The following is a 13,938-nucleotide window of genomic DNA, read 5'->3' as shown; positions in this document are numbered from 1 at the left end:
CTAATAGCAACAGCAACAACAAAAAGACAAGAAAAAATAAAATGAAAAGGAGGGGATTTCCCTGGTGGTGCAGTGGAAAAGAATCCCCCTGCCAGTGCAGGGGACTTGGGTTCAATCCCTAGGCCAGGAAGATTCCACATGCTGAGGAGCAGCTACGCTCTCTACGCCATAAATAAATAAATATTCACCATTTGAAAAATAAAATAATAATCATCTCATAAAGGTAAGAAAATTGAGTTTCTAAGAGGTGATGTTACACAATGCCCCAAAGCTAGAGATGATGCTGAAAGCTCAGCTTCTTTGTACACCAGTGCCGAAACAAATCTCAGAGACAGAATTTTGGGTAAAGTAGAAAAGCAGTACTTTATTGCTTTGCAAGGCAAAGGGGGATACAGTGGGTTCATGCCCTCAAAACCATCTGTCCCCCATCTGGGGAAGAGAGTGAAAAGTTTTATAGCAATTGTTCAGAGAGGGCATGATCAATTCGTGACATGCTTCTTTTTTTCTTTTATTGCTTTATGATATTATCTTAGCCACACATCAACAGCGTGAACATTCTTCTGATGGGTTGGTGGTGAGGTAAGTAGGAGTCCATGGTCTCAAACTTCAGGTCCAACGGGTCAGCTGTCTACATGCTTGTGGGCAGGATACCATTGTTAACCATCAAATTCTCCCACCTAGCGGGGATTTCAGGATCTGCAAAATAGCTCAAAGATATTGTGTGCATCCCTTGATGGGGAATCAGGCTCTGGCCCCAAGGCTACTTTCATTTTCTTGGCTTCTCCCAGGTTTTACATCCCTGCCCTTCCCTAATGAACAACTGCTTGAATCTCCCCATTAGAACTCAGGGAAGGCCATGGAGCCTGAAAGAAGGCTGTTTGGCATAATCAAAGAAATGGAGGAGGGGACTTCCCTCGTGGCCAGTGGCTGGGACCCCATGGTCCCAGTGCTGGGGGCCCGGGTTTGATACCTGGTCAGGGAACTAGATCCCACATGTTTCAACCCAGTGCAGCCTAGTAAACAAATATATAAAAATAAAAAAAGGGAGGACACAAAGACCTTGTGTCCAGGAGCCCCACAGGGCCCTGCACCGAGGTAAGGCCAGATCTCCACACTGAGTCTCATTCTAGATTTCAGTGGAAAAAAGAATCCCCTGGGTTAGTCTTACAAATATAGATTGCTGATTCCCACTCAGACATTGCATAGGTCCTAAGGAGCCTCTCGTGGTAATGAACCCGCCTGCCAAGGCAGGAGACTTAAAAGATGTGGATTTGATCCCTGGGTCGGGAAGATCCCCTGGAGGAAGGCACAGCCACCCACTCCAGTATTCTTGCCTAGAGAATCCCATGGACAGAGGAGTCCAGTAGGTTGCATTCCATAGGGTCAAAAAGAGCTGGACACGATTGAAGCGACTTAGCAAACGTGCACCAACCACTAATGCCGAAGAAGCTGAAGTTGACTGTTGTATAAAGATCCACAAGACTTTCTGGGACTAACACCAAAAGAAAAAAAAACAGATGTAAAGATGTCCTTTTCATCATGGGGAATTGGAAGGCAAAATAGGAAGTCAAAAGATATCTGGAGTAACAGGCAAGTTTGGCCTTGAAGTATAAAATGAAGCGGGGCAAAAGCTAACAGAGTTTTGTCAAGAGAACACACTGGTCATAGTAAACACTCTCTTCCAACAACACACGAGACAACTCTACACATGGACATCACCAGATGGTCAATACTGAAATCAGATCGATTGTATTCTTCTCAGCCAAAAATGGAGAAGCTCTATACAGTCAGTAAAAACAAGTCCTAGAGCTGACTGTGGCTCAGATCATTGGCTCCTTAATGCAAAATTCAGCCTTAAATTAAAGAAAGTAAGGGAAACCACGAGGCCATTCAGCTGTGACCTAAATCAAATCCCTTATAATTATACAGTGAAAGTGTAAGTCGCTCAGTTGTGTTCGAATCTTTGTAACCCCATAGAGTATACAGTCCATAGAACAATACTGGAATGGGTAGCCTTTCCCTTCTCCAGGGTATCTTCTCAACCCAGGGATTGAACTCAGGTCTCCTGCATTGCAGGCTTATTCTTTACGAGCTGAGCCACAAGGGAAGCCCAAGAATACTGGAGTGGTTATCCTATCCCTGGTCCAGTGGATCTTCCCGACCCAGGAATCGAGCCGGGGTCTCCTGCAGTGCGGAGTCTTTACCATCTGAGCTATCAGTGATTATACAGTGGAGGTGACTAACAGATTGAAGGAATTAGATCAGGTAGACAGCCTGCCTGAAGAACTACGGACAGAGGTTTGTGACATTGTACAAGACGCACTGACTAAAATCATCCCAAAGAAATGCAAGAAGGCAAAGTGATTGTCTGAGGAGGCTTTAAAAATAGCTGAGGAAAGAAGAGAAGTAAAAAGAAGAGAAAAGAGAAGGAAAGATATACCCAAATGATTGCAGAGTTCCAGAGAATAGTAAGGAGAGATAAGAAGGCCTTCTCAAATGAACAATGCAAAGAAATCAGAAAACAATAGAATGGGAAAGACTATAGAGATCTCTTCAAGAAAACTGGAGAGATCAGGGGAACATTTCATGCAAAGATGGGCATGAAAAAGGACAGAAACAGTAAGGACCTAACAGAAGCAGAAGAGATTAAGAAGAGGTGGCAAGAATACACAGACGAACTACAAAAAGGTCTTAATGACCTGGGTATCCACGATGGTGTGGTCACTAACCTAGAGCCAGACATCCTGGAGCGTGAGGTCAAGTGGGCCTTAGGAAGCATTACTATGAACAGAGCTATCGGAGGCGACCGAATTCTAGTTGGAGCTATTTCAAATCCTAAAAGATGATACTGTTAAAGTGCTGCACTCAATATGTCAGCAAATTTGGAAAACTCAGCAGTGGCTCCAGGACTGGAAAGGGTCAGTTTTCCTTCCCATCCCGAAGAAGGGCCGTGCCAAAGAATTCTCAGATCACAGCACATCTGCACTCATTTCATGTGCTAGTACAGTCATGCTCAAAATCCTTCAAGCTAGGCTTCAGCGGTATATGAACTGAGAACTTCCAGATGGATAAGCTGGGTTTAGAAAAGGCAGAGGAACCAGAGATCAAATTGCCAACATTAGCTGGATCATAGAGAAAGCAAGGGAATTACAGAAGAAACATCTATTTCGGCTTCATTGACTACTGGAAAGCCTTTGACAGTGTGGATCTCAGCAAACCATGGAAAATTCTTAGAGATGGAACTACCAGACCAACTTAGCTATTTCCTGAGAAACCTTTATGAGGCTCAATAAAGGACAACCAACCGGGTCAAAATTGGGAAAGGAGTACAACAAGGCTATATATTGTTACTCTGTTTATTTAACTTTATGCAGAGTACATCATGCAAAATGCAGGCTGGATGACTCACAAGCTGGAATCAATATTGCCAGGAGAAATATCAAAAACCTCAGAGCAGCAGATAATACCACCCTACTGGCAGAAAATGAAGAGGAACTAAAGAGCCTCTTGGTGAGGGTGAAAGCGGAGAGCGAAAAAGCTGGCTTAAACCTGACATTCAAAATACTAAGATCACGGCATCCGGTCCCATCACTTCATGGCAAGTAGAAAGGGGAAAAGTGGGAGCAGTGACAGATTTTATCTTCTTGGGCTCCAAAGTCACTGCAGATGGTGACTGCAGCCATGAAATCAAAAGATGCTTGTTCCTTGGAAGGAAAACTATGACCAGCCTAGACAGCATAATAAAAAGCAAAGACATCGCTTTGCTGACTAAAGTCCCTATAGTCAAAGCTATGGTTTTTCCAGTGGTCGTGTATAGATGTAAGAGTTGGATTGACCCTTGCTTAAGCAAATCTAGTGGAATTCAGATCATTCTAATGGAAGAGAGAGCTTTAGGCAGCTGAGATCTAAGCCCTCAGGGCTTCCTAATATCTGTGGATGACCAGTTAAGAGTTTAGGCGGCTGCCCTGGGCTTCCCAGATGGCACTAGTGGTAAAGAACCTCCGCCTGCCAATGCAGGAGATATAAGAGATGTGGATTCCATCCTTGGGTGGGGAAGATCCGCTGGAAGAGGGCATGGCAACCCACTCCAGTATTCTTGCCTGGAAAATCCTATAGACCGAGGAGGGCTGGTGGGATACAGTCCATAGGGTCGCAACGAATCTGACCCGACTGAAGTGACTTAGCACCCACACACTCTGGGCCTAGAGAGGGGGGTGAAGTTAAGCACATTCCAGGAAGGGAATGAAGGCAGGAGGCCTAGCAGCAGCTAATGGAAGAATTACATGAGAATTCAGAGTTTTCCATGGAGCTCTGGAAGAAGAATATTTGGAAGAATTTGGAAGAATACAGGTAAATGGAAGAATACAGTATTGTGCAGGAGGCCACGGTCTTACAGATCCTAGATTTCTGGAAGACTAAATCTCAAATGCTCATCTCTAAATGGACAAAGGCCTGAGGCTCCCAGCTCACTCTGGATTAGGTCAGGAATTTTGCATCCTAGCTGCCTAGCATGGGGCTTCCCTGGTGGTTCAGACAGGAAAGAATCGGCCTGTGATTGGGGAGACCTGGGTTTGATCCCTGGGTTGGGAAGATCCCCCAGAGGAGGAAACTGCAACCCACTCCAGTATTCTTGACTGGAGAATCCCCACCAGCAGAGGAGCCTGGCAAGAGTTGGAAACGACTGAGCAACTAAGCACAGCACAGCACAGCTGCCTAGCATAGGGTCTGACCCACAAGAGGAGCTTAATATCCATTTATCTGATCTAGCAGCGGTGGTCCTCAACCACATTTTCCAGAAGATTTTTAACATCATTTATTTCCAACTGTGTGGGGTTTCTTTGCAAGCGTAGTCCAGTGATTTGTCTGCTTCAATATTCAAAAGGGTCAAAAAGGGAACTTCCTTGGTGGTCAAGTGGTTAAGAACCTGTCTGCCGATGCAGGGGACATGGGTTCAATCCCTGCCCCGGGAAGACCCACATGCAGCTGAGCCTGTGTGCCACAACTGCTGAAGCCCATGAGCCCTAGAGCCTGTGCTCCACGACAAGAGAAGCCACTGCAGTGAGAAATAGGGCAGCACAAGGAAGAGTGGTCCAATTCGGGAAAACCCACATGCAGCAACAAAGACCCAGCATGGTCAGAAAGAATATCAGCACGTTGATGATTTCAAACGCCTTTAAAAAAGAAACAAACTTTTCCAATGTTGAAAGCCCCTGCTGCAGGAAGCGACTTAGAGCTTCCATCCCAGCTCTCAGTGAGAAGGGTGCCTGCATGTGGGCTAGGTTGCCTCAGTCCCCGCTAAGGTGCTTCAGTTGAGTGCGCCTCTTTGTGACCCTATGGACTGCAGGCCACCAGGCTCCTCTGTCGATGGGATTCTCCAGGCAAAAATGCTGGAGTGGATTGCCTTGCCCTCCTCCAGGGAATTTTCCCCACCCACAGATGGAACCTGAGCGCCCTACGTCTCCTGCATTGGCAGATGGATTCTTTACCACTAGTCCTATCTGGGAAGCCCCACTAGAAGTGTACAACTCTAAAAAGAAATGTGATAGTATCTATGTGATAAATTTGATGAGGTCTGGGGAGAAGTTTATACTGGCAACACCCACTGACAGGAGAAATTCAGCTACTGTTGACATCAGACCCTCCAGGGATACTGGACAATGAACGCTACTGAAGTGTTCTGTGACCATTTGAAGCCACACCCACGGTTGGGTGGTTTACTTTCAGAACTCTCATTAACCAGACCCTGGCAACTTTTGTGGAGCCTTGTTTTCAGGGATTACTAATTGCAGGGGTGACTGTCAACCTCTTACAGAGGCATTTTCTCTTCATTGCCCACCATATTTCAGTGTAAATTAAACTCCTCTCTGCTTTTTTAAAAAACTATTTATTTGGCTGCTTTCGGTCTTAGTTGTGACATGCAGGCCCTTTCATTGCAATGCACGGGCTTCTCGCTAGCAAAAAGCACATGGGCTCAGCAGTTCGACTGAGAACTTACTTGCCCTGTGGCATGTGGGATCTTAGTTCCCCAATCCAACCACTTCACCTGCGTTGGAAGGCCGTTTCTTAACCAACAGACCACCAGGGAAGGCCCTCTTCTCTGCTTTCTGTGTAGTGTCCCATGTGACGAACAAAAGAGCTCCATCAGTGCATGTCTTATAGCGGGCGCTTGCCCAGATAATCTGCTACATGATGGCTGTCCCTTCCACTAGGAGCCACAGAAAGCTGTGTTTGTCATTAAGGCTGTTTACAGGCATTCCCAGGGAGTGCTAGTGGTAAAGCATCTGACTACCAATGCACGGGACGTAAGAGATGTGGATTTGATCCCTGGGTTGGGAAGATGCCCTGGAGGAGGACATGGCAACCCATTCCAATGTTCTTGCCTGGAGAATCCCATGGACAGAGGAGCCTGGCAGGCTACAGTCCATAGGGTTGCAAAGACTCAGACATGACTGAAATGACTTAACATACACTCACAGGCATTGTAGTTCTTCTCCTTCCAGGCAGAAAGTGCAAAGAGTTCCTGTCTCTGCCCACTTTGAAATTAGGGAAGGCTGTGGATTAGTCAATACAATGTGAGCACAACTGTCCTGTGTCACTTCTGGGCAGACGCTATAAAAGCCAGGCCATGTTTCACTGAGCCCTTCTCCCTCAGTTCATCGGTGATTGGATGGTGAGTATGGAAGCTCATATCCAGATGGAGCCTCTTCCCTTGGCCTTAATCCCTGGGTAACTAGAATAAGCAGACCTCGCCCCACTGACCAACACTAGACATACAGCCTGAGCCTGAAACAGCCCTTAGTTGTTGTAAGCCACCCAAACGTGGGTGTTCTTTGTTACTGCAGCATAACTTCACCTACTCTGACTGATACAGAAGCTATGACCTTCTACACAAATCCAGGAGAGATCTGGATCTTTTAGAAGAGCACCACCCACTGCTGCAAAGGAACTTCCAGATCAATGGGCTGCTCCAGCTCCTGAATTCAGTGAGCTCAGTCCAAGGTTGTGGATAGTTCTGAGCGCCGGCAGGAGCCCTCCCTCGCTTTTCAGCAGCTCCTCACTGGAGACTGAATGGTGCACCTGTTTCTCAATGTGGTCTGCAGCCCCCGCCCCTCATATAGGAAACCACCACCACCGAGTGCCATAAACCATCTTTCCGATGGTTCTTAGACAAAATGTGTAAATGAGGTGGACAGAAGACAGAAATGTTTTGTGCAAATGAAAAGGGACTTGTGGGTGCTCTAAACCCTGAGTTCACTTATCACTGAGAAGGTCTGACTGTTGTTTTTATATTTTAGTGTCACTGTGGCTGGATTATAGTATTTGCAACTCATATTTTAAGCGTGCCTGCTCAATCGTTTCAGTCGTATCCGATTCTTTGCGACGGTACGGACTGTAGCCTGCCAGACTCCTCGGTCCATGGGATTCTCTATGCAGGAATACTGGAGTGGGTTGTCATGCCTTCCTGCAGCAGATCTTCCCCAACCAGGGGTTGAACCTGTGTCTCCTGCATCACAGGCAGATTCTTTACTGCTGAGCCACTGGGGAAGCCTATTTTCAGTTCAGTTCAGTTCCATTCAGTTGCTCAGTTGTGTCCGACTCTTTGTGACCCCATGAACCGCAGCATGCCAGCTCTCCCTGTCCATCACCAACTCCCTGAGTCCACCCAAACCCATGTCCATCAAGATGGTGATGCCTTCCAGCCATCTCATCCTCTGTTGTCCCCTTCTCCTCCTGCCCTCAATCTTTCCCAGCATCAGGGTCCCTTCCAATGAGTCAGCTCTTCGCATCAGGTGGCCAAAGTATTGGAGTTTCAGCTTCAACATCAGTGCTTCCAATGAACACCCAGGACTGATCTCCTTTAGGATGGACTGGTTGGATCTCCTTGCAGTCCAAGGGACTCTCAAGAGTCTTCTGCAACACCACGGTTCAAAAGCATCAATTCTGCAGTGCTCAGCTTTCTTTATAGTCCAACTCTCACATCCATACATGACCACTGGAAAAACCATAGCCTTGACTAGATGGACCTTTGTTGGCAAAGTAATGCCTGTGCTTTTTAATATGCTGTCTAGGTTTCCATACACATAGAACATGTGTTCTTCATATGGAAGTGAGCTGGTTTCTTTTGACATCAATTATAAAATTTCAGGAAATGTAAAATACATGAAAATACATCCCTTAGAATCAAGAATATGAGGTGTATCAAATGGTAAGTGAATACAGTTTTACTGTATGTGTTCTATGGCTTTTTCAGTGTATTATTACAGATCTTATGTCTCCAAGTTAAAATAATTTGATTTTCACTTTTAATTTGTTAACTAAGGAGTTATAAAATAAATGCTGTGCAGTGTTTTGATCAAAATTAAGGCTATGTTTAAAAACTTAGGCATGTCATGGGAAGTGATCAAATGTACAGGTTGAAAGAAGAATTGGCTGTGAAGAATCGTTTCTAGTCAGTCACAGGAGAAACTATGGAGAAAAAATGTTCCTTAGAGAATTTGAATGGAGAAGGCAATGGCACCCCACTCCAGTACTCTTGCCTGGACAATCCCATGGACGGAGGAGCCTGGTAGGCTACAGTCCATGGGGTCGCTAAGAGTCGGACACGACTGAGCGACTTCACTTTCACTTTTCACTTTCATGCACTGGAGAAGGAAATGGCAACCCACTCCAGTATTCTTGCCTGGAGAATCCCAGGGACGGCGGAGCCTGGTGGGCTGCCGTCTATGGGGTCGCACAGAGTCGGACACGACTGAAGCGACTTAGCAGCAGCAGCAGCAGCAGCAGGTTGGTCATAGCTTTCTTTCCAAGGAGTAAGCATCTTTTAATTTCATGGCTGCAATCACCATCTGCAGTGATTTTGGAGCCCCCCAAAATAAAGTCAGCCACAGTTTCCACTGTTTCCCCATCTGTTTGCCAGGAAGTGATGAGACCGGATGCCATGATCTTAGTTTTCTGAATGTTGAGCTTTAAGCCAATTTTTTCACTCTCCTCTTTCACCTTCATCAAGAGGCTCTTTAGTTCCTCTTCACTTTCTGCTATAAGGGGGGTGTCATCTGCATATCTGAGGTTTTTGATATTTCTCCTGGAAATCTTGATTCCAGCTTGTGCTTCCTCCAGCCCAGTGTTTCTCATGATGTACTCTGCATATAAGTCAAATAAGTAGGGAGACAATATACAGCCTTGATGTACTCCTTTTCCTATTTGGAACCAGTCTGTTGTTCCATGTCCAGTTCTAACTGTTGCTTCCTGACCTGCATACAGGTTTCTCAAGAGGCAGGTCAGGTGGCCCGGTATTCCCATCTCTTTCAGAATTTTCCACAGTTTATTGTGATCCACACCGTCAAAGGCTTTGGCATTGTCGATAAAGCAGAGGTAGATGTTTTTCTGGAACTCTCTTGCTTCTTCGACGATCCAGCGGATGTTGGCAATTTGATCTCTGGTTCCTCTGCCTTTTCTAAAAGCAGCTTGAACATCTGGAAGTTCACAGTTCATGTATTGCTGAAGCCTGGCTTGGAGAATCTTAAGCATTACTTTAGTAGCATGTGAGATGAGTGCAATTGTGTGGTAGTTTGAGCATTCTTTGCCATTGCCTTTCTTTGGGATTGGAATGAAAACTGACCTTTTCCAGTCCTGTGGCCACTGCTGAGTTTTCCATATTTGCTTGCATATTGAGTGCAACACTTTCACACCGTCATCTTTTACGATTTGAAATAGCTCCACTGGAATTCCATCACCTCCACTAGCTTTGTTCGTAGTGATGCTTTCTAAGGCCCACTTGACTTCACATTCCAGGATGTCTGGCTCTAGGTGAGTGATCACACCATCGTGATTATCTGGGTCCTGAAGATCTTTTTTGTACAGATTTTCTGTGTATTCTTGCCGCCTCTTCTTAGTAGCTTCTGCTTCTGTTAGGTCCATACCATTTCTGTCCTTTATCGAGTCCATCTTTGCATGAAATGTTCCCTTCGCATCTCTAATTTTCTTAAAGAGATGTCTAGTCTTTCCCATTCTATTGTTTTCCTCTATTTCTTTGCATTGATCACTGAGGAAGGCTTTCTTATCTCGCTTTGCTTTTCTTTGGAACTCTGCGTTCAAATGGGTATATCTTTCCTTTTCTCCGATGCTTTTCGCTTCCCGTCTTTTCATAGCTATTTGTAAGGCCTCCTCAGCCAGCCATTTTGCTTGTTTGCATTTCTTTTTCTTGGGGATGGTCTTGATTCCTGTCTTCTGTACAGTGTCACAAAGCTCCACCCACAGTTCATCAGGCACTCTACCAGATCTAGTCCCTTAAATCTATTTCTCACTTCCACTGTGTAGTCATAAGGGATTTGATTGAGGTCATACCTGAACGGTCTAGTGGTTTTTCTCCACTTTCTTCAATTTCAGTCTGAATTTGGCAAGAAGGAGTTCATGACCCGAGCCACAGTCACCTCCCAGTCTGGTTTTGCTGACTGGATAGAGCTTCTCCATCTTTGGCTGCAAAGAATAGAATCAATCTGATTTCAGTGTCAACCATCTGGTGCTGTCCATGTGTAGAGTCTTCTTTCGTGTTGTTGGAAGAGGGTGTTTGCTATGACCAGTGCATTCTCTTGGCAGAACTCTATTAGCCTTTCCTTAAGTATATACAAATAATATCTGCTCATGGTAAAAATGTCAAACAGCAGAGTACGTTATAAAGTGAAAAGCAAAAGTTCTCCTCTATCTCTGTATGCAGTCACACTCAGCCATCTCTCTATCCAGCCAGCTAGGGGTGCAGGCACACCATCTGGCCCTGAAGTGCTCTATAGAGTGTAAGAAATCGCCTTGACCTTCAGTAGGTTTATGTTTGGGTCTCATTTAATGAAGTGGGGCCAGTAGTGCTTCTGCTAGGACTGAAGCAAGCTGGATTAAGACTGGGCGTTTCTGGCGAGTACTTGTCTTATCCAAAAGGGGCAGCCACAATTCTGCAACAGCTGTTTCTTGTTCAAGGATACAAAGAATGCAGACTCAGTGTTGCTGGATTCCAAGTGAAAGAAATGTGTGGTTGCTCTGCCAAATGTAACACACAGAGGCTGGACATGATCAACTGGCAGATGCTATAGCTCTGAAGATGGGCTCTGAGGCCTTGGGAATCCTAGCTATTTTAGAAAAAATCATTTTATGATACTAATTATTTTTCCTCATAATTTTACATTCCTTTCTATACTTTATTTCATTTATTTGTGTATTATTTATTTTTGGCTGTGCTGGGTCTTTATTGCTGCATGCAGGCTTTCTCCAGTTGTGGCACGGGCTACTCTTTGTTGGGGTGGGCAGGCTTCTCGTTGGGGTAGCTTCTTTTGGTAAGGGAGCACAGGCTCTAGGTGCCTGGGCTCGGAAGTTCTGGCGCACGGGCTTTGTTTCTCTGCATTATGTGGGATCTTCCCAGACCAGGGTTGAAACCCGGGTCTCTTGCATTAGCAGGCGAATTCCTTACCACTAGACAGACCGCCAGAGAAGCTCTGAGTCCTAGCTTTATCACTCATTCATTCCCAGTTTCCTCATCTATAAAATGAGATCGTAAACAGGATTCTTACCAGGATCAAATGAGATGCTGAAAGCACATGAGACACGGAGCCTTCATAAAGTTTATATCTAGAAGAAGAGTCAAATGACTCTCATCTGGGAATTACACACATGAAAGCTTCGTTGAGACACAAACTTGAAAGATGAATATTTAACTGGGTGCAGCGGTGAGAAGGGTGGAAGGGAAGAACCTAATAGGTAGAGGGACTGGCTCCAGAAAAATCCCTGCGGAATCATGCAAACCCAAACTAAAGCACTGAGGCCAAAGAGGAAACAATCTTCCGGGAGTCAAGGATTTCCCAAACACACTGTGAGCTAGAAGCAGCCTCTCAGTTCATCCTGAGGCCAGTCCCTGCACACTTAGGACGTCACATCACACCCGCCAGCCTGCGTTGGATTCCCTGCCAGAAAAAGCACACTCACCATATCGTCCGCAAGGCACAGAAAAGAGGGGGAAGCACAGGGGTCAAGAGTGAATAGTTTTGCAGGCAGAGGAGGAAGATTAAGGCACGGTGAGAAGGTACACTGGTAGAAAGCAGGCCCGTTTGCCTCGGCAGCTGAGGTGTCTAGCGGGGAGGGGGTGGGGTCCTGGCGAGGGGGCAGGGGTGCCTCCAAGACTGGGTGGGCAATTTGTAGCGCCCACAACTTCAGCTTGAGGAATCGGATCAGGTTGTTGCATCTCAGGCAAACGGAGAATGGGCGCCCCCTAGGAGCAGTAACCGGTAGTGGACACCGAAGGACCCAGATGAGGGGCGGGGGAGGAGGGGGTGCGGCTCAAGATGGGGTAGACTGCCTGGCACAGTTTTCTTCTCCCAGGAGCTAACTCCTTCCGGCATGATGGACACCTGGGATCCCAAAACAGCAGGGCTGGAAGGACCCTGAGAAAGGGACTACCAACACGTGCCCTGTGTCAGGCCCTGAAGGTGGGCATTTTCGCGAACATTGTCTTAACACTCTGCTTCGAGGTAGGTATCCTTATCCCCATTTTTCAGATGAGAAAAATCGAGGTTTGGTGACTTTCCAAGGAGGGGTGGGGATTTCGTATGACTCCAGAGCCTTTTCCCTGGTGCTCTCCTGACTTGGAAGCTACCGATTCTCTGAGGTTTGGGGGAACAAGCATCAGGTGGGAGGCGCCAAAGCTTTCCAAGGGACAACAGCGTCACACTACTTTCGCCAACAACCGCGCCTCCCTTGTCGCCACAATACCGATTACTGTTACCTTCCTTGAAGAGCCTTCCCCTGACAGATGAAGTCCTCGCCACACGGGGAGGCGGATATTACAGATTCCTGAATCTCTCGGACGTCTTTTCTCCCTCACCCGCATTGATCCCCACTGGCGACAGAAATTCTTCCCCTCCACTAGCGAGTGAAGCCATGAGAGTACATTTCCCGGTAGGTCGTCAGAAGCGGGTGGCGAGGAGAGAAGGAAAGAGACTCTCCGTTTCCGTCCGTTCTCAATTTGGACTGTCGGTGGTGATGCACATTTCAACAGCCCACGTCCTTTCTCTGTTGAGCTACGGAGGGGACTAGGTCCCCCAGGAGGCACTGGCGCAGAGGATGTGCTAGGCCGCCACGTTTCTTGTAGTCTTTTCTCCTGTTTCCACAGGGAGTAGCCTTAGCGCATGAAGTACAAGTCCCAGGTCACCGTCTCCCCTTTCCTCCAGGGGCCATCTGTGGTGGTAGACCCCGCCCCTTTCCCCTTCCATTGTCTGGTGGAAAAGGATAGAAGGGAGCCGGGAAGACTGCAACTCTCCTCAAGCTTTACGCCAACAAGAGGGGAATTTCGATGTTACAGGTGGGCGAGGTGCCAAGGTGGTAGAGTCAGGCGACCGCGAGAGGCTAGGTTGCCTGCCATTCGTATGGTCGTCTCCTTATACTCTTGGTCCTGCCATTCTTAAGGAACTCTAGAAGGCTAGGAAACTACTATTCCCATCGCACCTCATAAGATGGACTAATAGTCTGGTGTCCGCCCCTCTTTCGCCATCTTGCTTGTAGTCCTCGTTCCTTTCCATTGTTCCTGAAAAGTAGAAATGGCAGCGGGAAGGCAGCAGATGGACTGCGACTCCCCTCAGGTACCACACCCGCGGAGGGTTGTGGACAGGAGGGCCTGTGAGTGACTGGGAAGGAGGTCTGGCCGGGGCAGAAGGCCATCTTGCTGGTAGTCATCGTTCCCACGCCTCGATGCTCTGCAACCCGGTGCCTTGGGGCAACCGGACTATAACTCCCGGCATTCTCCACTCCCGGCTTGGCACGTCCACCGCCATCTTGTGTGTAGTTCCCGCTGACCCCAGGATCCCTTTGATCCCACGGTAGCACGGTCGCCCGACGGACTACTACTTCCGTCATGCCGTGCGCATGTTAGTCCTGAAAAGTGGAGGTGGTGGGGAAGGAGGG

The 13,938-nt window shown here is 47.0% G+C and overlaps 2 long non-coding RNA genes across 2 annotated transcripts; one reads left to right on the top strand and one right to left on the bottom strand.

Annotated features, from left to right (window-relative positions):
* The first annotated feature begins 498 nt into the window (after window positions 1-498).
* Window positions 499-13,750, top strand: LOC145532700 (uncharacterized). Its single transcript, XR_014073471.1, has 2 exons — window positions 499-1,667; window positions 10,686-13,750. It is a non-coding gene; the product is annotated as an uncharacterized LOC145532700 (long non-coding RNA).
* On the bottom strand, window positions 10,026-13,732 carry LOC145532699 (uncharacterized). The gene is made up of 2 exons (XR_014073470.1): window positions 12,764-13,732; window positions 10,026-10,476 (listed from the first exon to the last, which is right to left on the bottom strand). It is a non-coding gene; the product is annotated as an uncharacterized LOC145532699 (long non-coding RNA).
* Window positions 13,751-13,938: the final 188 nt, after the last annotated feature.

Source organism: Giraffa tippelskirchi, chromosome 13, assembly GCF_054371585.1.
Source record: "Giraffa tippelskirchi isolate mGirTip1 chromosome 13, T2T-mGirTip1v1.2.pri, whole genome shotgun sequence".
Taxonomy (NCBI): domain Eukaryota; kingdom Metazoa; phylum Chordata; class Mammalia; order Artiodactyla; family Giraffidae; genus Giraffa; species Giraffa tippelskirchi.
This window is presented reverse-complemented; position numbering and strand designations above follow the sequence as displayed.